Below are 25,526 nucleotides of genomic sequence, written 5' to 3'. Positions count from 1 at the left end.
ATATCAAATTTATTTATACTAAAACGTTTCATCAATGATTCTTTCTCCGTTTCGTATTTATCACATTCGCTTAGTATGTGGTGTACATCATCCAGCTCTATATATATATATATATATATATATATATATATATATATATATATATATACATATATAATATACGGTTGAATTGAGTAACCTCCTTTTTTGAAGTTGGTTAACAATAGGATATTTTGATAGAAAAATACCGTTTACGTTAGACCACGTCCTAGTTTATTAGGCAGTCAAAGAACTATTGATGTTGAATGTAATATTAAGTCATAATAAATCACCTTTAGAATAAGCATAATTATAATGAACGGTATTTAATAATAGTCGTGGGCATTTTAGAGCCTGAGAATGTGTTAATTTTAAATAATAAAAAAATTCTCGAGTTTTTGACAAACAGATTTATTCAAAAAATGGCGAAAATACTTCATATTCATATTCATGTACTTCTTTGCCGTTGATGTTGTATACCTACTTGATGTATTATTTGAACTTGAAATTGGACGAAATGTCTCAAGAGTTTATCTAATCGCTAATTAAAAATAATATACTATGGAACTTGAGAGCCAAGGTAGAAAGGCTTCTTTTAACAACCAATTTCGTTTGTAATCTTTAATAAAACTTTTCTTTATAAATCATCTACAAATTCCTTTAGAATAATACATCTTAATATATAAATTATCTTTAGAATATTTATCATATAATCAACATAAATTATCACTACGCACATGAGAGCTCACTTCCCATTAATATACGAGACTGGTAAGTATTATTAATTGTTTCCGTTACTGTATAATAAATAGATTAAGAGGGTTTTCCACGCAATTTTACCCACTTATAATTAGCTAGTACAGCTGAATTTTCAAGTACTAAATATATTTAGAAATTGGCCTTGTGCTGGAGGAGAAATATACATCTCTGGTGAGAAATTCTAAGACATTTATATCCACCATTGCGCAGTGCTTCTTGTTGCTTCGCAATATTAAATGTTAATTCGCAATATTAAATTCGCAATATATCTGTAAAATGTTAACAATAAAAATAGAGCAATACCGACTTAAAGCTATCATTAGTTTGTCGGGTTTTTTAGTATGCAATACCTAACTTTACTACAAAAATTCTCACTGTCGCGTATGTCGCTGCACAGTCTTTTGACAATAAAAACTTAAATAATAATCGAATCTTTTACAGGATTATTATGATTACCAATACAATAATTTTTACATTTTCGATATAAAAACAAATACATGACACTAAATAATACATTAAGTAACTGTCATATTAGAAAGTTACCCGTATTGACTCAATTAAGCAACCCATTACAATCGCAAGGATTGTTTGAGTAATTTTATTCGATTCTAATAACTGTCTATGATCTTGATTTTTTTTAAAATATATGTTACCTCAGAACTTTTTTCCTGGATAAACCGATTTCGATGATTTTTCTATTTTATCGAAAGGTGGTGCTTGTCATGTGATCCCATTTATTTTTTCGTCTTTTTGTTTGAATCGTATCTCGTTGATAACTTTAGACCAATTTATTAAATTTTAATATCATTTGAATTCATACTACGAACTAGGCTTAGTTACTTTTATTCCGAAAAAAAAAATAACACTATTTATGAAGACTAATTTCATTTGAAGAAAGGATGACCTTTAAATTGTATAAACAAGATAAAAGTCGCGAATTGTGAATCAGACTAGAGTCTATATATGTATACAACTATACATGTGTATATAATTATATAGATAAAAGTTTGGGCGTTAGTAAGAAACTACTCGTGAACGAGTCAGCTCCACGGAATTGGATTAAAGTCATGTTGATTGATTATGTAAATAACAAAATTGAAAAATAAAACTTTTGTTTTTACTGACACATCGCTCCTTGAATACAAAAAGGCCACAAATAAGAAAATATTTAAAATCGTTTTATTGCATAAAATGATAACTAAATCTACTATATTTCATGGTAAAAAAACTCCCATAATTTTTGTTTATAATTTATGGCACCACTGACTTACCACCTTTTTGCACTGGAGCACTTTGGACAGGTAACGTCAGTTCAAAACCGCCATATTGTCAGTTGCGACCCGAGATTCAACGTGAACGCATGTCGGTTTCGTGAAAAAGTGCCACAATCCAAAATACGTCTGTGTTGCATTCAAACTTCAGGTAAGTGCGATTATATTTTGTAATACAAAAGTGCCATATTTTGTAAAACGTCCGTTTTACATTATAAAATCAGCATTTGTGATCATAATACATAATACAAAAGTGCCGTATTTAAAATGCGTCTGTTTTGTATTCCAGAAGTGATTAAGACAGTGACCCTCGTTGTATGTATATAAATAAACTTGTTTCATTTATGGTGTTATTACTGGAAAATTAGTATTTGAAATGCCAAATTAGGGATTGTTTTGTATTTGATTGTGTATGATAATTGTATTTTTTTAGTTAAAAACTTTTAAGGGTTTTTTTTACAGATTATTACGTCATGATGAATAGAGCACGAAAATTTTTGAATAGGGCAACCTCCATTCAGAAATTGGAACAAGGTCAACCATTACCTGGCCACGATATTATTGTGGATAATAAGACATACTCAAATGCTCGAGATTCTTCAGATACAAATTCCATTCCAGACAGTCAACCTGACTTAGACCTCTCAATATTAGAGGAAGAAAACAGTGAAGTAAGCTGTGTAAGAAATACGAAAGATACAAATAGGCTAAAAATACTTGTTGAATAGAGTGACTCAATTAGCAGTTCGAGCAACTCTGATAGTGACTCTGACAACAAATCTAGTCGTTCATCAACATCCAGTAGTTCATCAGATGCTGATTTTTCTTCAGACGACAGTGTTAAAGATACCAATTTTCTACCTTATCATGAAAGATCTTCTGATTCCGAAGAAGACGTACAGTCAAAAGTAATTACCAAACCATTTTGTATTTCACCCCAACCGGGCCCTTCTCGTATAGAACCTCATTTACTCGTCAATGATAACCTACCGGTCGATCTAGATACTCAGTCCCCTAATATAGATACAAAGTCATCCATCAGTCATAACCAGTATCCCAGCGTTAATATTCAGTCACCGAGCATCGGCAGTGAACCAGCTAGCGTGGACCCTAAACCTCTTAGTCGGAAAAGAAAAGCTAATCTAGAATCATGGAAAAGAAATAAAACCAAGACTCTAATAAATAGTGGGAAGGCACACATAACTATGTCTAAATCGAAAAGAAATATTGCTGCCAAAAAAATGGGACCTGCTTGTTCAGATAACTGTAAATTTAAATGTCAAAACGAATTTTCATTTGAGCAACGATTTGCCATATTTAGTGCCTATTGGGATACTGGCGATTTGAACGTTCAAAGGCAATTTATATACAACCACATGACAAACATTGAACCTAAGTATCGGTACACACGTGTTGGTAGTACCCGCCAAAACTTAAACCACGCATATCATTTCACACTTAACGATAAACGCATTCGAGTATGAAAGTTATTCTTTATGAATACCCTTGCTATATCTGATAAAACCATACGGACTGTTGTGAAGAAAAATTCTGGATCAATTACTGGAATTCAAATGAAAGATAACCGAGGAAAACATGGCAATCAATTTAAGTTGGATGCTGCTTTGAAGGATGGGGCAAAGGAACATATTAACTCCATCCCCAGGATTGAGAGCCACTACTGTCGCGCTCGCTCTAAGCGTGAGTACATTGAAGGAAGCCTATCTATTGCTGCACTGCATCGTGATTATGTCAATAAGTGTAAAGCTGAAGGTAAAGATTATCTTTCTTATAAATTGTACTATAATGTATTCGTCAATGACTTCAATATTTTTTTTTGGAAACCTAAAAAAGATCAATGTGAAGACTGTACAGCTTTCGCAAATGTTGAAGATAAAACGCTTTTGCAAGTAAAATACGACCTGCATTTGAAAGAAAAAGACTTAACGAGAGCTGAAAAGGAAAATGATAAAAAAATATATAAGCGAGAATTTTGTGTATGTGATATGTATATAATATTATTGTAATATTTTGTTATATTATTAAACTGAATTCTGTGCCTTTAGAACTGGTCTCGTATTTTGTATTAGTTAGTTTAGTTGTAGTAGGAGCTCGCGTAACACTAATAAGTAATACAAAATACGAGAAAATAAATAGAGAGATGAGTGTCGGCGTTTTATTTTTTAGAGGATTTATTGATTTTATGTTTTTGATGAATATTTTGATATGATAATTAAACTTTTATCTCTTGTTTTTTTATAGTTCTAAAAATTTATAATGTAAATGTTTTAGAGAGATGTTTAATTTGACTGAATAATAGTCGCGTACAAAGTTGATCTTAGTTCTATTAATAATAAGTTAAGATTTTATTAGTTTGGAATTTTTAATTCAGTATGTTTTTGGCGTTCATTCACTTCAGTTATTACCTAGTAATAAGATTAAACCTTTTGATTCATTTTTTTACCAATAAGGTACAATAAATTATTTTTATTTGTAAAATTGTGTTTACTTTTAGACATAATTTTTAAGATATTGATTAAAATTTTGAATGCAAAAGGGACTTTTGTGTTATTTTATCTTATTAGGTAACAGCTATTACAAAGTTCATATTATACCTAGATACAGCTAAAAAATACGCATCTATTGATATATCAACATCTTATATTTAATTAATAAATATATGAAATATTTAAAAAAAACAGTTTAAAAAATTTGTTGTAGCCGTCCTGTAAAATTTATGAATTACGATTTGTGTCCGTTTTGTATTCAAGGAGCGACATGTCTAAATATTGACATTATTAGCAAATACTTGTAAAGTCTATACTTACATTAATTTCGGATATGATAAAGAAGAAGAGTTTTTGTCATCGCGGAACTTATTAGTCTTATTACAAAAATGCTTTTCGCAATATCGAGCCGATTTATTAATAGTATATGCCTTATGATTGCAACATTTACAAAGTCAAAATAAATATAAAAGAAAATCCCTGTCTTCAACAGAGAATTACGCAATGCTTTCACATCACAGATTTAATTCCTTTTTTTATCTAATTTAGCCTTGGTACGTATACTACTTAACTCTACTTAGATTATTTCAACTTTTTTTCCACTACTACTTTCGACCGTCACTTTGGCAAGTTTACAGACACTCTATTCTGCTCCATTGGTTGTGAATTCAAAATCACCTTCGAGTAGGGTGTATACCAGGTAGCTCCTATCTATACTAATATTATAAAGCTGAAGAGTTTGTTTGTTTGTTTGTTTGTTTGTTTGTTCCTTTTGAGAGCTTCCAATGCGTGCGCTGTGAAAACAGTTAAAGTTTCGCAAAAATCATGTATGACAGAATTGATCCTCTTTAAAACTTCTAAAAAAAAGGCCGCGACAGCATATATATATCTTTTAAGGTTGGCTCACTATAACTTTTTTTATGCTATCAAGTTTGTTCTAAAATAATGCATCGTTTGCGAAGATGTTTTTATAAACATGATATTAATCCTTATCTAAATAAATACGTTATTCATCACAAGTATTTAATTTAAAACAAAATAGCCTTTTACATAATTCGATTTCAATGAGTAATCTCAGGAGATGTCGTAGTTTTAAAATAACATCGCAGCAAAATAATGATCAAGTATTGCGCGCGCCTCTGTTCCACGCGGACGAAGTCGCGCGCAGAAGCTAGTCTAAAATACAGGCATTAATATAACATAACATAACTATACATTTTATTGTATACTAAAATAGATATAATACATATCAGATTGATATTAACAAGCATTAAGTTGCCTACCTTAGGGATAGATGACCTTGTATGTATTCATAATTATTATACTACTACATCTTACGTACATGTCCATAGTTAGACAAATCAGAAGACTTATCCTACTATATAACATTAAGGAATCCAAATAAACAAACATAAAGCACTAAAAATATTGAATCAAGGAAATTCGGTCATTGAGCTTTCTTCATTAAAGCCTTGTTCCCAACAACTATCTTCGTAACGATATACGCTTTCACACGGCATCTATATCAATCAAAATAATTGGTATGATTTATAAGGGACAGTTTCCAACTAAGCTAGCTGGGATGAAATAGCATTCGGTTGATAACAATTCCCAACTTGTATGTTTTTATTTATTTGCTTGAACGCATTCATCTTGAGACGTACTTTTGGTTTTAGACAACTAAATATAGATTATGTAAATAAAACGTCAATGTAAATTCCCGCAGATATTTTTATTAAAGTTGATGAATCTATTTTTTTTTATAATAAATAGAACGAAATAAAATAATCTAAACGTATTTATTGTAAAAATTTCAATTATGTGTGTTAAAATATATATAAATTAATTACTTAATTACATTACATTTTACGGGATCGGTATTCCCAAGGAATATCTAAGTACATCATAAAATTGATAAATATTATATAAATTGTACTTTCCAATACATTGAAAATTTATTTCACTATATTTTTTCAAGTTTGAAGGATGGTATGTGTTAAGAATTCAACGGTACCTTCCCCTATCGCGCCGGTTACAACACAGAGCTTGGCGAATTAGACACATCAAGTCGGACGCGCTCACGGATTACATGAAGTTCTTCTTCTTCTTAAAATGGATTTCAATAGTGCCAAATAAGCACAGATGATATTACGTGAAGTTACGTCCTTATATTCAATCATTAGTAAAGTTTTTATTTCTTTATATTTGTATATACCTTTTAGGAATGTTAATTAAAATAAATTAAGAAGAAACGCTACATATTTTAAGTCAACTCCCCAACCAGTACTCTTTCCTAGTGTTTTCCCTAGTTTTTTCTTATATTTTCTCACGACGCCGACAGCTGGCTTGGAGCCAGAGAGGAAGTTAAAAAGTAGAAAATTGAGTAAATCCATATTGTTGCGGATTACGTGCTATAAAAATCACGCTATGACTCGTGAAAACGACATAAACGCCAATCACCGGGTGAACATTGAAATTTACGGAGATTGAAACTGTAAAATATGATTTATGATACATGGTATATCTTCGATCATGAAGTTTGATTTAATTATTGATTAAAAAAATTAGACAATACATATGTTAAATATTGTTAGAAATTATACAACGAATTTCAGCATTATACACTTTATTCCTACGATCACCCTTGTGTGTGCCTTATGACTAACATGGAAAATTATAGTTATAACTTTTTCCACCATCGGCGGGTAACAAGTCATGTTTTATTAGTCAAATCACTTCTCTTTTAATTTAACATCCATGTTCTCAAATGATGAATTATTGTAAATGAACATATATTATTTATAGCTTTACTTATTCCAAGGGAACTATATATAATTGTTTATAATTGTAATATTGTATATTTCCGGATCCCTACTACTTCACAAAGTCTACTGGATTTCAGACATTCAGTATTAACCGCATTAATTTTTGATATTATTTACTTCCTTAATGAAATATCTTTACAGTTTTCCTCGATAATCGTTCTTACAAAAGTTATATATTACCAATTATTCATTATATACAATAACCTAGTACATTTAATAAAAAAAGTAATATGTATAATAAAATAAAAAATAACGATAGCCCGCGCAAAAGCGGAGAGGTCACGTTTCATTGGGATATTGTTTCGCGAATTAAGGTTTAACCCCTATCAGCCGGTTATTGAGGGATTATACAATTATTAATATAACAGAGAAAAAAGAAAAAGATGAACATAATATTACCTTGAACAATAATATATATATAAAATAATATATATATATATGCTTCGAAATGTTGTTATTACTTTATAAGCTTTGGGTGATATAGACAAAGCAAAGTTTAGCTAATTTTAGAGCTTTTTCGCACGATACTCTAATCCCGGAACTATCAACTAAAACAAATTTGCATTAAACGTGTACAATTATATACAATGTACGAGAAAAAGTAATACAATACAAAATGATACTTACTATACTAAAAATACATGTCTCCTAAATTAATTGTACTGTTAAAATGGAACCGTTCGTTAGAGAAATATAGAAATTATTTCGCGTATAAAACATTTTCGCGCTATTCGCGATTTGAACAAGACAAGGAAATGGTATGAATAAAATAAAGTTAGAAGTTCCATAGAGCATTTGGATAATCTTCTTCGGTTCTAATGGTCTTAGTTTAGTCTTTGAGAATAGATTGCAGTCGTTTTGTGATTCAGCTGAAATTTTAAAGAGATTCTGGTTGAAGTAGTAACGAAGGCGCTTTAGCTAAGTGAGAAAAAAAAATGACACGGTACTATTTTGATTCTTTCTTTAAATTAGGTTTCGTTAGTTTTATGCATGTATTTACTTGTAAATTCGTAATAAATTTGATAATTTTTAAAAAAAAAAAACACTTGAAAAACTTTTTGTCTTTCTTAAAAGAAATATTTATTTAAAAATATTTGGTACCTATTACTATTACTCTCTTACTCTGACACCATTTTCTAGTTTTATGAAAAAATAAAGTTGTAATAATTTGAAATAAACTATAATTAATTTAATAAAAACAATTTATAACCCGATTTGGGTTTGGGATCAGAATATATGCTAATGTATATACGATAGGTTTCATACAGAGAGTAGTTAAATAATTCTTTACAGAAAATTGTGGAATAAATCACGTCGGTGTGGAATGGTGGCAAGAATGCTGCAGAGTTTCCCTATTGAATCAAGTTCTGACTTTCTGAGAAACTCTAAGTAGTAATAAATGTATTATAATTTCAGGAGAAATATATTCATTTATCAGATGAACTTTACAAGCGTAAATTCCACTTTTGTAGTCACATTTACAACATGATTATTAGAAAATACTAAAAGATATATTTACAAAAAAAGTATTTTAGTTTAGTAATCGAATTGGCTACATATAGGAGAGCATAAAAAAACCGACCAAGTGCGAGTCGGACTTGCGCACGAACGGTTCCATACCATTGACTAAGTATTAACATAATAATACTCATTTAATAAAACACTTTTTTCGGATTTTATCGCGGTTTATTATTAAATTTTGATTCCCGACGTTTCGGATACTTTACAGCAACCATGGTCACATAATACTCTTTTTCCATAAATTGATACTCAGATAGTTACTTTTTATGTCGAAATTCCCACAAAATTGGTATTCCCGTGGGGTAAAGCTAGTTGTTAATGAAATTCGAAGCGACTATTTTACCTCCGGGAGAAATTGTAGAACCGATTCAATATCTGATATCCTATTTATTTAATAAATATAGATACATATATAAAAAATGAAGTGTCTCTCTGTGATTTCAACATAACTGTGTTTTTCAAGTGTATGTACGATGGTTGTATACGATACTAAAACACAAACAAATAATTTAATTTTTTTTGTCTATCTGACTGTCTTTCTGTTTGTCCGTCTAACCTCCGGAACCACTGAACCGATTTTTACAGGGTTTTCTTTAGAAGATAGAGGAAATTGTGGGGTAATATTTAACCTACTTTTTACCGAGTAATTTTCCCGAAATCGAGTTTTACACCGGAAAAACTGCGAGCACCTACCACCCAGATAGATATAACAAAATAATTTCTATTAAATACGACAATTTTTGCTCACAAAAAAAAATAAAAATCCTAAAAAGATTAAATTAAAATAGGTATATATATTATATATATATATATATATAGTGTATTATATTTATTATATATATGTATATATATATATATATATATAATATAATAAACTATGTAAATAGTATAACACAAATAAAATGAAAATACTACATTCTGCATACCAAGAAACAATGTGTTTTGTCAAGTCTTTGTAGTTATTTTTTCATTTACGTGACAAACTAAAAACGTTTTTGAATGTTTGGTTAGATGTCAGTACGACTATCTCTGCAACGGCTAAAATAAGATAAAGGAAGTCACATGGCAACATATTTTATCACAATTCATACGGGGTCAAAATCGCGTCGATAAATGAATAATGAGTATCCTAATAGAATCTTCAACGCCAACGAAGTCGCAGGTACAGCTAATTACTTACTAATACACAGATAAACAATTTTTAAGTAAATAAAAAATATAATTTCTAAGCTGAATATTTAGGCTGATTATTTAACAAAAAATAGCGTCTTTCTTTGTTATTATAATCAAGTCTAGACGTTCACAAATTATGAACAAAAGCACGCATTGGTACGTAATTTAATGCTATTATTCAACCTCTGTAATTTCAAATATTTTTCTCTTTATATTTTGTGTTATAGACAAATTTCTAATATTATGATGACCCTGCCAATTCCACTCAGGAACTCTGGTCATCTTACTTATCACAGAAACACAGCACTGCTTGGGTTTTGCTCAGGCTGCTCCAGATTTTGAGCAGGATGTTTCCCACTGTGCCCTACCTCAGTTACTAAATCAAAATACTTAAACATTATTTTGCCTCTGTATTAAGTAGCTCAATGGAAAATGTTTAATCAAAATTAAAAAAGCGCTTTTCAATAAATTTTTGAAAAATTGATATTAGATGACTTTAATAAATCAAATACAAATAGTATTGTATGTGATGCGTACAAATATTCGGAATGTAGAACGAACAGAGAAAAATCACCAAGAATGAAAAATGTAAGCAATTACTCTTTCATGTGTGATGATTGAAATACATCGCCACCAAAGCTACACATCCTTATTATTAAATTAATCTTGAAATGTATACATAACTGTTTAATTACTAAATGTATAAGTATGGTCGTATGTTTATGTAAAAAATAAAGTATGTTACTCGTAGTAAACAAAAACTTTAGGGATTATTTTTCTAGTAATAAAGTAGGTCAGTGAAAAGTGACATTTCTTTTTTTAATCCCTTGTTAAATAAAAATGATAGATGATGAATCATGGATTAAACGACGCTATAGAAGATAAAAATCTGTCTGTAAAAAGCTTTTATTTCAGAAATTGTGACTTGCGGTTTTCTTCCGTAGCTTTGTTCAACTCCTTGTTGTAAATTATAATAAGAATTGCTAACTTCGTCACAAAGTAAAGAAATTACAGCGTCTTAACAACTCTACTTTCATAAAGAAATATCAACCTAACACAACTAAAAAACGAAATTATGTAGCTAAAGAATAATACAGCTCTTTAAGATGTCGGAATAAACCATCGAACAACATAATGGGGGTAGCCTTGCGCCTTGTGGAGTACTCCAACCATACCTGAGACCTCTATATAGTGTTGAACGTCTAGGACAGCCGATAAGTTTAGTCAAAAAACATCACTGAATGTCTAAATAGACAAATCTACCCTTTATCGATTTTTGGACACGACTAAAGCATTTGCTTTGTCTCTAACTCTTTTTTTTTCTTACTCGAAAAACTGTACAAATGCGGTATCAGAGGGGAGACACTCACATAACTGAAAAGTTTCCTAGCCAATCGCTCACAATGCGTAGAAATTACTAGCTGACTCGGCAAACGTTGTCTTGCCGCTAAACGTTATTTAAAAATAGGGGTTGGTGGTAGAAGGGGGAAAATTTAGGGTCGGGGTTAGGGTAATGTATTTTTCAAAGCCAAATCATAATAAAATAAAAAATATATAATTTATCTAAAAATTAAAAAAAATAGGGGTGGACTACCCTTAACATTTAGGGGGATGAAAAATAAATATTGTTCGATTCTAAGACCTAGCTAATATGCACATAAAATTCCATAAGGATCGGTCAAACTGTTTCGGAGGAGTTTAACTACAAACACCGCGACACGAGAATTTTATATATTAGATAAAAAAATGTAAAAAAATGGAAAAAACGTATTTCAGTCTACCTACTAGCATTATAATAAGGTGTACTTCATGGCAGTATGAGGGCTCTTATATATTATACTATATCTATATTCTATATATAGTATATATATATATCTTCTTAATATATATAAAAGCGAAAGGTCACTCACTCATCACGAAATCTCCGAAACTATAACACCTACAAACTTGAAATTTGGCAGGTAGGCTCCTTATAGGACGTAGACATCCGCTAAGAACGGATTTTACGAAACTCGACCCCTAAAGGGTTAAAACGGGGGTTGCAAGTTTGTATGAAAGTCCTATGTTTTTGAAGTAAGAGACTTGAAATTTAAAATGTATGCTCTATAGATGGTGAGAAGGTGTCTAAATAATGTATCTTTAGAAATCAAATCCCTTTTGGGGTTAAAATGGGGTATGGTAGTTTGACTCGCTCATCACGAAATCTCCGAAACTATAACACTTACAAGTTTGAAATTTGGCAGGTAGGCTCCTTATAGAGCGTAAACATTCGTTAAGACCGGATTTTACGAAACTCGACCCCTAAAGGGTTAAAACGGGGGTTGGAAGTTTGTATGAAAGTCCTATGTTTTAGAAGTAAGAGACTTGAAATTTAAAATGTATGCTCTATAGATGGTAAGAAGGTGTGTAAATAACGTATCTTTAGAAATCAAATCCCTTATGGGGTTAAAACGGGGGATGGTAGTTTGACTCGCTCATCACGAAATCTCTGAAACTATAACACCTACAAGCTTGAAATTTGGCAGGTAGGCTCCTTATAGAGTGTCGACATTTATTAAGAAGGGATTTTATGAAACTCGGCCTCTAAGGGGGTTAAACGGGGGTTGGAAGTTTGTATGAAAGTCCTTTGTTTTTGAAGTAAGAGACTTGAAATTTAAAATGTGTGCTCTATAGATAGTGAGGAAGTGTCCAAATAACGTAATCTTTAGAAATCAACTCTCTTTTGGGGTTAATACGGGGGATGGTAGGTTGACTCACTCATCACGAAATCTCCGAAACTATAATAGTCACAAACTTGAAGTTTGGCAGGTAGTTTCCTTATAGGGTGTTAACATCTGTTAAGACCGGCTTTTACGAAACTTGACTCTTAAGGGGATAAAACGGGGTTGGAAGTTTATGGTTATGTATGCTCTATAGATGGTGAGGAGGTGTCCAAATAATGTATCGTAATCTATATATATATAAAAGAGAAAGGTCACTGACTCACTCATTACTCAAAAACCGATGGGACCATCCAGCGGTTTTTAATCCATCCAGGATGGACAAAGATAAAATTTGGTAGGGAGGTAGATTATAGTAAGTAGACGTCCGCTAAGAACGAATTTTGCGATATTCCACCGCTAAGAGGGCTTTTTATAATTGGGCTTGATAGTTTGTACGAAACATAAACAGCAGCTATAAGTTCGCCTGATAGGTTATTTATACTGCACCCTGAAAATAAAACTAAAAATGTGGTGTATAGAGAGGTTTTATAAGAATAACTATTAAATTATACTAAATTGTGCCTTTTAAAAAGTTACTCAGTGTGATAAGCATTTCAAGTGACTGAAATAAAAAAATAGTTTGCGTTAAACATCTTAATAATAATGCATATCTTCATAACCACGCGAACGTAGTCGCGGACAACAGTTAGTTTATTATAAAACAAAGTCCCCAAAATCAAAATCTACTGAACGGATTTTCATGCGGTTTCACCAATGGAGAGAGTGCTTCAAGAGGAAGGTTTACGGAATGACTAAGCCGATTTTGATGAAAGTTTCACTGGAAGTTTGCCGGTAAAACTTTGTGAAACACTGATTTCAACGCGGGCGAAGCCGCGGGCACAGCTAGTATATATATAAAAGCAAAAGGTCACTCACTCACTCATCACGAAATCTCCGAAACTATAACACCTACAAGCTTGAAATTCGGAAGGTAGGCTCCATATAAGTCGTAAACATGACAAGATGAAATTTGGTAGGGAGGTAGATTATAGTTAGTAAATGTCCGCTAAGAACGGATTTTGCAGGAAGATATTGATTGTCTTGTGTTGAGGAGTAAAAAAAAAATATATATTTCAATGTAGCAAGATGTTATATAATGAACTCCACTCTGCTAGGATATGGCTCCAATGTCCTACACAATGGATGACAACATCATATTATGCATGGATAGAGTACGTGATTTAGGAGTTGGGATGGTATCAGAGTTATTGTTTCAATAATAATAATCAATCGTCATTTTTGTTTTTTATATTTTTAATAAAAATATTTTTATCTAGATGTCAAGAATTTGTATTTTAAATAAAGCTAAGCGCATATAATTCGAGAGCGGCTTTATTTTTTTGTATGTTCTCTAAGGCCCACGGAAGGGTTTGATAAAAAAAATACTATTAACTTTTACAATCTATTAATTCTATTATACTTTTGCTACGTGAATATTGTTTTTTATTTTATTATTCTTTAACAAAAAGCCGGTCGAGATATCGAAGATTTTATCATTACTTCATTTATTTGTTTATTTATTTACTTATTTTTTGTAGGAAAACTTACAAAACATACACTAATATTGATTTTACAAAAATGTTTACAATTATTTCATTCGTTAAATAGCTCGCTAAACAATTCGTTTTTCGCTATTAGCTGAGCAAACAAAAAATTAATTTAAAGTAAAGCGTAACAAAAAATAGCAGATCAATATTTCCCTACTTCTGTTACTTTTCGTATTTCAGCCGATATGGTATTAACGGCATCCGAACAAAGATGTTTATTTGTACGTCTGTATCGAATTTTCATGAATATTTTATGTTGTGAGATTGCGACTTGTACTTTATTATGGCAAATTTATATCTTGTAATATTCTCGATTCTTATAATACTCCTCAGGGATGTGTTTTAGATGTTTTCACGGGTGTAATATTCAAGTAAGTATTCATGTTTATTTCATTCTTAAAATACTAGTAGAGTTCACGATCATTTTGCAATGTATTTTAGTTTCTATTCTTCAGTTTCGTTCAAAGGAACTGAATAAAAATAACATTTTTGATTGACGATTACTTCAACCGTTTTTTCCTTTTCCCACGACAAAAAAACTAAAATTTTTAACGAATGTATTTGTAGTTTCGATTTTATTTGCGCTACCAACAACGCGATTTATAGACGGGATTTCATTCAGAATCCCAGTATTTTTTTTTATTATTTAACTAAATCAATAAGTTGAATTTTAAAAGTTAAATTCTGGTCTTGGTGTCTTAAATATTAGTTTAACAATATAGCTTTAACTTGTTTTATTAAAATCAACGTGATCTATGTGACTGTCGCGGTATAAAAACAAACTTAAGATTCTCCGTCTCCGGTGATTTATGTACCAAGAAGACTGAAAAGAGTTTAATTGAAAAATTTCTGTTGCTATAACAATGTAACTTTGTACTAATACTAAGTTAAATGTTTTAAAACTAGCTAACTCTTTTTTTTAAGTACTTTTTATAAATTTACCGCCCCTTTCGCCACTTTGATTTTTACCAGTTTGATGAAACTTAAAAAATTCTTAAACACGTGTTTAATAAATTAATACGTATTTTATCAAAAAAAAAAAAAAGTAATCATACAAGATCCTTTATACAACTGGTGGTTCAATTGTCATCAGCACTATTAGAAAAATAAAAATAACACCGCTATCTACTCGTATTCTGTAATGCATGTGTAAGCAATAGAAACTTAGACTTAGAAAAGAATATTTGTACATATTTCAATATCCGGTCAAAGTGAGATGCAAAACCATAAGTGTTGGCATTAATAATACATGAATATCCATCAGTAAAAATTCATTAAAAATATAAAACAAAACGGAATGAATAAATCGATACAAATAAATAAAATTGGAGTATCTGTTTGTAATATTAAAATAACCGATTTTCACTAATAATATACACGGTAACTTAGACTACTTTTATTTTAGAAATTTATATATTTTATTACTATGCGAACTGAACAATAACTTTTTTGTTAAAGTCCCCACAGACGAAGTCGCGGGCACAACTAGTAAGTCATAAAATGTCATATAATTAATTACACGTTTCATTCAGTCAGTAAGTTAGTATAAGCAAGTAGAACCTGGCATAAACCAGTAAGATAAAAAAATTGAGAGAGTAATTTAAATTTGAGATTACTTTGTCATTTAAAGTGTTTCAATTATACAACAAAATCATGTTCGTGTTTAACAGAAGAGTAAAAAATTGTCAATTTATACCTTCAGGTAAAAACATACACGACGTAACTATAACCGAACGGAACGTTCTTTATTCTTTCTTGCGAAAATATAAATGTACAAAAGTAAGCAGATTTTTTTATTCCATATTACAGCCATACAGCCTTAAAAACTAAGTCGGCAAAGTAAGCAGATTTTAAACTAATAAAGAAAGATAAAAATAAAAAAGTTTAATAAGAATTGTTTAAACTCGAGAGTAAACTCTCTGGCCATTATAAGAGCAAACAAACGGTATTTATTAGGACTGCACTGGAAATAGAAGTCACGAAAGTCTAGCCATTGGATTTTTACAAAAGTGATTTTGAGAGTCTTTGTGACAATTAAATAAACAAAACTCTGTCTACATTCTGGTACCCCTTATCCGATCTGTGTAGGTATTTTTAAACTAGATAAAAAGATTGCATCCGTACAAACGTTTATAATATAATTATAATTTCATCTCCATTAATTGTAGCGTAATCTCCTATAACATATAATTTATTAAATACTTAATGAAATAAAATAAAACTTTCTTATGCAAAAATAGTTTTTAATTACACTTATAAAACCTAATAATTATTGCTTAAAAAAACCATATCAACTTCCTATTTTTCGGATGGACAGCTGAACAATATTTATATATATATAGTGGTTATAATATAATTTTATATTTATATTTTAAACATAATTTTAGATATGTAAATATCACAAATTAGACAAGACAAATTATTTTTACAAGACTAAATAAGCATATTTTATATTATTCCTTCTAAAATTGCATTGAAGGCTCAATATCAAGTTTCTTTACCCCAACAACATTTCTCAAGCCGATTAAGAGAGATGGAAGTCACAAGGTTATAGATTTACAGAACAGGGTTACTGTTTAAACAACGAAAACCCACCTTCTCTGATAACAGTGATCGTAACTTCAACTGGTGGAAAAGACTCTTTTTCGCATTTTGACACGCCTTTTTTCTTAATGACTTCACATTATCTTGATTATTTAATCAATGTTTCAGAAAAAAAAACACGAAATGTTACTTCCCTTTAAAAATCCTTCCTGTTATAATTCCTTCAACTTCTCAAAGCATAATCGTATGTTACAACAAATTCAACTTCAAATTGAGAGTTAAATTAAGAATTTTTGTTTGTTGCTCTCATATAAAGCTAATGGCATTTCAGCCATTACTATTAAAACAAACACTGGAAAGCGTTTACCATTCACCGTACCTTTTAACTTTAAAAATCTCTAATAAAATCTACGAACTGTTAAATAAATTCAAAAGTTACAACCTCTAACCGTTTTGTTTTTGTTCCGTCGTACAATATGTTCCGCGCTAATTTACCATGCAACGCCGGATTTTTATTTCCTTTTTGCGGAGCGGTAACGTCGTATAAAGCTACATACTTACAAAAGCTACAACCTCAGTTTATCATCTTAAATAGCATAAATAATTATTATTTCCAGTTCCAGTAAGTCATCAAAAACGAAGATCTGGTTTTACAAACATTAAAAAGTAAATTAAAATAATGTAGATTGTTGATGCTAATATAGATTGTGATTATATTAAAAACTTCGTTAATAGGTAGGTACATATTATAATGTTATTTGTTGCTGCACTGCGTACAAACTATATAATGTAATATATGTAAGTTATACGTGATAAAACCACATATCCATGTAATTTTCAATATCTGCCGGAGCTTCGTAGCATCAAGAGGCTTATCTGTTCGGCTTCTTTTTTCATTCACCCGTAAAAAGGTCAAGATAGTATAATGCTGAAAAAGAACAAAAGTAATTTTAAAGTTTCAGTATTCTCGTTCAGTGCTGAGTAAAATATAACTTTTCGAGATGCAAATAAAATAGTTTGTTACGTTCTTGAAGTTCAGTTTCATTTTATTAGCTATCTTATTATTTGCTTAATATCGTAAGTGATCTCGATGTGTTTATTTCGGAAAAGCTTTGTTGAGAAAATACAACGTTTGTTGAGAGAACAAAAGTGACCTTTATGCCACTATACCTACCTACTAATAGATTTTACTGTACTTTATTAAAGTTAAAATTACGGTAAATTAAAATTTAATACGGTAAATTTATATCTAAATTGAAACTTAGATATATCGATTCAATAAATTTGATTGAGCCTTTGAATTTCTACAAGTAGTATGTATATAATGTTTCATAAAAAATTGTGTAAGGATAGTTTTTTGTTGAAAAGATAAATGTAACAGAATATAAAAGTTATTGAAACATTCAAGTTTATTGCTGTAATATGCTAAGCCACAGTTAATATATACGTAAGTATTTTTCCATATAAAAATTTAACTAACAGTGAGAAATTACTAGTACGTAAAGACGACCTTTATGTGGATAATTAGCATAAAGCGGGCTAATTTAGGTCAACATACTCTAAAGTTTACTCTTCTTAGCTATGCTTATGTTTCTAGCTAATTACTTATACGAAATAACCCTTTTGTACTTAGTAAAAGTTTATTGACGGTATTTCTTAATTTTGAACAAATATATTTAACGATTTAAGACAAAAGAAAATTACAAGTCGATACTATAATTTGCTACTATTAATGTACTACTAATGTATTACTAATGATATCGAAATAATACACAAAACTTCGATCGTCATTTACTAACCAGAATTATGTTACATTTAAAATATTTAATCGTAAATGACATAATTCGAAAGACTTACTTTTACTGACTTGACTTAGATTACTTTTACTTACTTACTTTTTAACATTCGTTAGAAATTTTAATCAACAAAAATAAATTACTTGAAAGCAGATGATCTATTTTACCTTACTCTGTTTCAAAATATATTAGAAATTTCGTCATGTGAATATCTAATTTCGTTTGTAGAACTTTTACTGGCAGTTACTAATTGGTGTAACAGCTGTCGAGCAACTTGTTATTTGAGTATAATACGGAGTATTTTCCAGTATGAAGCGATTTAAATGGGTTTTATTCTAAAAATATAATGTAGAGTTATTTAATGAATCTTATACATACTAAATACTTAATCGATTGCTTATTTAGAAAAATGTGTACGAACGTTTAACATATTTTTTCAGAAACTGAAATGTTTTATTTTTAATAAAATAAACCTATCACTTGAAACAAAAAAACTGAATGATAAATATATTTATTGAAGTAGAAAGTTGTATGGTTATTGGTTTTAGAGGTGCGTTCAAAACATTACATACGGAGTATGTATAAGGCATTAAATTTATTTATTTTATTATTGATACAAACTTATATATTTTATAATTTTTAATGGTGACGGTTATAAATATAATGGCTACATACATATATGATATGTATGTACATATATATGTATATATATTTTAAATTAATATCTTATTCAAAACACAAGAACAAGTAATGCATGATTATAAAAAAATAAAAACGATGTAAAATATAACTTTTAATAAAATATTGAAAAGAAAAAAAATGTTTTTTTTTAAATATGGTCCTGAACCTTTTTAGTTTTAAGATGTTCATGATGAGCCCTCTAATTTGACATCCATAGTGCAGTATTAAATTATTAGTGCAGTATTGTATTATTATTAAGAAAAACTTTGTACTATAGCGTCTCACAGTCACCATTTTGGGTTTTTTCCTAGCGTAGCTTTTGGAATGATACTTGGTTCTTCGAAGTAATCCTAATGATATCTTAGTAATTTAAATCCACCTAGTGGTTTAGAAGATATGAGGTAATTAAAAATATTACACGCAAACTGCTGCATGCAAAAAATGCTGTGTGGTTACGGCATTAAAGAATATAGCCACCCCCTCTCTTGCCGTGGATGTCGTAAGAGGCAACTAAGGGATAACACATAGTTCCACTATTATCTTGAAACTTAAAAAGCCGACCGATAGCGAGATAACCTTCCTGCTGGCTTTGAAATACACAGGCAGAAGACGGGCAGCAGCATCTTCGGTGCGACAAAGCCAGCCCTGCGGTCACCAACCCGCCTGCCCAGCGTGGTGACTATGGGCAAAACACATAATTACACGCCATTTTTGGCTCGAGCTTGTGGTGGCCTATGTCCAGTAGTGGACTGAAAAGGCTAATGTGATTGATTGATATGCAAACATACAGTATATGTGCGAAAAAATTAGCCCCACTAGGTAGTAGTAGAAAATAGAAAAAGTTATGTTAACTCATGTAATTTATTAGACTACCCTACATTAGTGCATGGTACTCCGAAGCCGGGCGTGAATCCTATTACTTAATGTCTTTTAATTATGCGGGTCTTCATCACAACAGAGCTCTAATGATTAGCAAGAAGGAAACAAATCACTGTACTTTAGTATATGAACTCCCTGTTAGAGCTTTTCTGAACTACAAAAAAGGATTCGGGTAATAAATTGAAACGAAAATAAGCTTTAATTATTTTGCTTAGACTTAATTTTCATTCTTTATTTTTACCCTACTTCGAAGGAGCTTAAAACAGAGTTACAGTTTCAAACTTGAGCTGCGTCTGAATGTACAAGTCTGTCACTAGCTGTTATACTAATTAGTAAATGCCAGTAAAACATTTGCAAACGAAATTTAACATTCACGTGAAAAGGTTTAATCACATTTGTTTTGTAATGTATTAATTCTAGATATAGCTTTTGAATATTATATGTCATTTAATAGATAATTGCTTGCCCTAGCGTTAGCTTGCCCGGCAACAGCAACTAAATTTTGTTTTTTTATTTTATTTTATTTTTTTGAAAATTAATTAATTATTCAAATTATATATGTAGATATACAGTGAGACACAACGTCAACATGATTGACATTCGGTAAATTTTTTGTTCAATTTCTTATCAACTCACGTGTAAATACTTTTTGTTATTTTGTAAAGTGATAATTATTATACTTATTCAGTGTGAATTATTCGTTAAAGAAACCAGGATCTGATGTTGGCATCGAATAGAAATCAAGGGGAACCTTCGCAGATCGTAGTGGGGTCTAGTTCGTTTGTTAATTTTTTAGTCTACGTTGTATTACTGGTCAATGTAATCGAAATCGGTTTTTTTTTTCGTCTGATAGCAAACACAAATATAATTATTTCCATAGAAATTGTAATCAATATTTTTATATAGCCTTCAACATTTAAGTAAGTGTTCAATGAAAATCTACTAAATATGACAACTTTATTAACTGTATTTTTTTGGCCGCCTTTGCACTTTTTAAGTTATAACATTGTTATTTCCTTATGCAATTTCAATTGTGTAGTTAATATAATGCCCACAATTGCACCATGTCACGTGAAATTCTAAAATAGTAAAAGTAAAACTTTACGTTTTTTATGCGGCTCATAATTTAAAAGTATAAATAAATTATAAATAAACGCTTTTCACTCAATGGCCCTCAGTAGCATTATCTCCTGTATCGGGGGGCCGGAAAACAATACACAAGCACAAACGACCAGATCACGATAAACATCTATATAGCTAGCGTAACAGCTAGTCATGTGACCGCAGCGCCAACGCGTTGTCCAATAAAATTCTTTTTGATTTAAATTTTTTTATAAAAAATATTTTACGTTACAAAAGCCCTGGGCATCAAGCCATCTTATTAGCTAGTCAAATGAATCAAGTATTCAAGTTGTATAAGTTTAATAATATCACAAAGGATTTGTAGACTAATTATGAGTTGAAAAATCAACTTTTTGTTATATATTAAATATAATGTAATATAATACTCGATTAATTTAAAAAATATATACAAAGCACGAAGCTTCGAAAAACTTTCCTAATAGGTCTATAATCATTGTAGTATAACCGTAGCCTTAGTAACGTTACCTAAAGCGCCGCAGTTACAAGAACAACAATGAATTTTAGAGACCGTAAAATAAAATTAATAGCCCTTGCTCGTAAAGACTAAGAGAATTAGTTACTTTATATTTACCAATTTGACTATTGAGGACAGAGCGTTTTATTTAAAAGAATAAAATAATAGTCTGAACTGCCATGCCTCTTTATTGTGGGTTCGAATAATGTATACTAACGGTAATGGTAATATATAATTTATATTATGTAATCAGTAGGCAAGCCATTTAGTGTTAACTAATTGAAAACAATCACCCGAGAACACTTTTCGTTGCAGAAAAATGGGAAGAAAGAAGGAGATCGCGTTGTCAACCTACGGCTTTTTCAACCGCAGTATCCATCCTTCAGTAGTAACTACTTTACTCAGAGTAGGGTCACGGTTAGTCTACACCTTCATTATATTTTATAACTTTCAAATGTTACCCTAGGCGACATTATTTAGAAGTTATTCCATTTGTTTTAATTAGATTAAATATGATTAAAAAAATATAGTCACATGAATTTTTGATGCTACATAAATTAATAATAAAAAACAAGTATAGTTCTAACTAAATTTATTATGTAAACTAGCATCCCGTCCTGGCTTTGCACGGGTATTTAACAAAAATTTCAAAATATTTTTTCCCTTTTTTTTATAGCTTCCTAATAGTGTAAGAATTTTTCAGATCGGTTCAGTATTTTCGGAGCTTATTCAGTGCAAACAATAAATAGTATAATAATTTAATTGCACACTGCATCATTGGAACCTCGAAATATGTTTTAACATATTTTCTTCCCTTACATCAAATGAAAAAAATTACTTAAATTCGTGTATAATATTAATTTGACGGTTTTTCATTTAATATTCGTGTATTTTATTATTTTTTTATTTAATATTTTTGTAAGAAATTAGAATAAATGTTACACAGATATAGGGTAAAGTTTTCATAGAAATATATATACGGTAATCTTGTATGTAATTCCGGACGTGTACTAATTTTAGCCTAAACTTCTTAACCTTTTTAATTCGTTGATTTCGTATCACTGCGACATTAAGCTGCGATTATCGCCCAACATACAAAAATACTTATTGGTTGATGTTACAATATAACAAAATAAATTCTATTAATCGATAATAAAAAAAGTACCAACGACTGACAACACTAAGTTCATTTTAAATTATACAAAAGTTAAATTAAATTCAAAAATCCATCTTCAAACAATCAACAGATATTGTAATTTATTATAAGGCTTCGTATTTTAAGCCTTCGTATTATCATGGAAACGATCATAATTCGCAATAAAGGAATAAATCAACGCCAAAACAATGCAGTGGCTCCATTGTTATAGTTAGATTAAAATTGATTTGAAAAAATTTATATTGACAAGTTTTAAAATGAGAACATAATTAATATAGTCGAAATCAATTAAATATGCATTATTAAACTCAAATACTATTCGTTAGACCTCGTTGAAATTTAAATAGCACCACATGACATACACTAGCTTTCGAATAAAAAAAGAATTATCAAAATAGGTGTAAAGACTTATGAGGTAACACACACTTTATTTAAAATCTGTTTTATTTCTCTAAACGATAACAAACAAATCTTTACATAAAATTTATTTCATTTTGTTTTTTGGTTAGAAAGTAAATAATACCACTTAAGCCTATAAAAGTCCACTGCTGCATATAGGCCTCCACAAGTTCGCGCACGACATTATGGCGCGAACTCGTGTGTTTTGCCCATAGTCACCACGCTGGACAGGCGGATTGGTGATCGCAGAGTTGGCTTTGTCGCACCGAAGACGCTGCTACCCGTCTTCGACCTGTGTATTTCAAAGTCAACGGTTGGATTGTTATCCCGCCATCGGTCGGCTTTTTAAGTTCCAAGGTGGTAGTGGAACTTTGTTATCCCTTAGTCACCTCTTACGACACCCACGAGAAGAGAAGGGGTGGCTATATTCTTTACTGCCGTAGCCACACAGCAGAAAGTAAATACTAGTAATAGTAAATAATAGTAGTAATATGTTCCAGCATATTTTAAAATTTCCACCCTCAAGATGATGATGTGCCAGATGAAGTTCTTGAAGGGATGAAATGTTTATGTATTAATAATAATTATAAATTATATTATATTATAATATACTCTAATAATTACATTTCAAATGTCTAAAACCTTGTTGTTGTACTCGTATCCCATTCCTTTAGTCAAAAGCATTACAGAAAAAAGTTTAAGCAATCTGCAAAAAGGGCATCAAAAGGCTTATACGACCATATAAAATTATGTAAAAGTAAAGTAAACACATTACGCTCAACGGCCTCCAGTAGCGTGTAAATACTGTAAATTAAATGTATTTGTATTAAAAGCAGATACGAGTATATATCGATTATTCTATTGTATACATAGTTTAAATTGACTATGTATAGTAAATACTACGTTTTCTTAATTTTACTCACGGTAAGCACGAATTAATGAATACCTATCTAAAAATAATTTATTGTAAGTTTCGTACAAAAAACTTAGTTTATTTGACAGTAAACTGGCGTTTTATTTTCTAAGTGCCTTACCTTTTTAAGAGATTATTATTATTATTGTATTATATGTTACTAGCAATACCCGCGCGAATAATTCGCACTAAATAGTTGTTTCAAAATTAAAACCGTCTAATTAATGATTAAAATTATATATATAATTTTGATAATTAATTAATTTACAAAAACAAAAGCAATAATAAATTTTTTAGCCGTGGATGTCGGTAGAGCAACCAATTATCTATAAAATGATAAATAATTTATGTGGAGTAATTGTAAGTTTTTTTTCTAAATAGGGGAGACAAACATCTTAACCTTAGCGTTTTAATATATTAAATGATGTTCTTGCTGTTTTTAGACGTAAATATGTTTAATATATACTTATATCTTGTGTTTGTGTAAGCAACGTTAATGAGGATGTCTTTTGCGAGATGAATGCTAAAAAATAGATACGACATTTTAGAATTCCTAATGTGTAGGTAACACAAAAATAAAATCGTACATAATAGATACGACGCAAAATATCGATATCCTTTTTAATAACTTTATTATCTTTTGCCTTTGATGAAATATATATATATATACATATATACTTGACATGTGTTTAATTATTACAATATTACTTGACATTGCCTGTAACGATAATATAATCTCATCACGATTTTTTTAAAAGATTATTTTCATTTTTCGTTTCTTTGGAGCAATACGGGTGCTTAAACTCTAATTTTTCCAAATTAATATTTTATTAAAATATGTTTCCGCATATCGTAGATTTATGTCAAAAAAGACTTATAGCTAGTTTAATCTAATGTTTCGTATATACTTTATATAGAACATACTAAAAAGTTACCGTGAAAACTTGTTCAAGGTAGTTTTCACCATAGTTCATATAAACGTAAAAGAAAAAAATTGTGTAAGGAACAGAGAGAACAAGTTGAGTTTATCTAACTGCACTGTGTTTAAATACACTACAAAAACACGAAACGCACAAAGCTATTACTATACAATAAGTGAAACACAATATACTAGCCAAGATAAACTTTCAAAGTCCGTAAATGAAAAAACCATTTTATCCTCGAACACAACTCTAAGC

General features: G+C 30.2%; 1 long non-coding RNA gene across 1 annotated transcript; it reads right to left on the bottom strand.

Annotated features, from left to right (window-relative positions):
- Positions 1-24,939, bottom strand: LOC123665923. Its single transcript, XR_006745123.1, has 3 exons — positions 24,920-24,939; positions 15,163-15,174; positions 1-69 (listed from the first exon to the last, which is right to left on the bottom strand). It is a non-coding gene; the product is annotated as an uncharacterized LOC123665923 (long non-coding RNA).
- Between the last annotated feature and the right edge of the window lie 587 nt (positions 24,940-25,526).

The sequence above is a fragment of the Melitaea cinxia genome, chromosome 2 (assembly GCF_905220565.1).
Source record: "Melitaea cinxia chromosome 2, ilMelCinx1.1, whole genome shotgun sequence".
NCBI classification, from domain to species: domain Eukaryota; kingdom Metazoa; phylum Arthropoda; class Insecta; order Lepidoptera; family Nymphalidae; genus Melitaea; species Melitaea cinxia.
The sequence above is the reverse complement of the archived record's forward strand: the minus strand, read 5'-3'. Positions and strand labels throughout refer to the sequence as shown.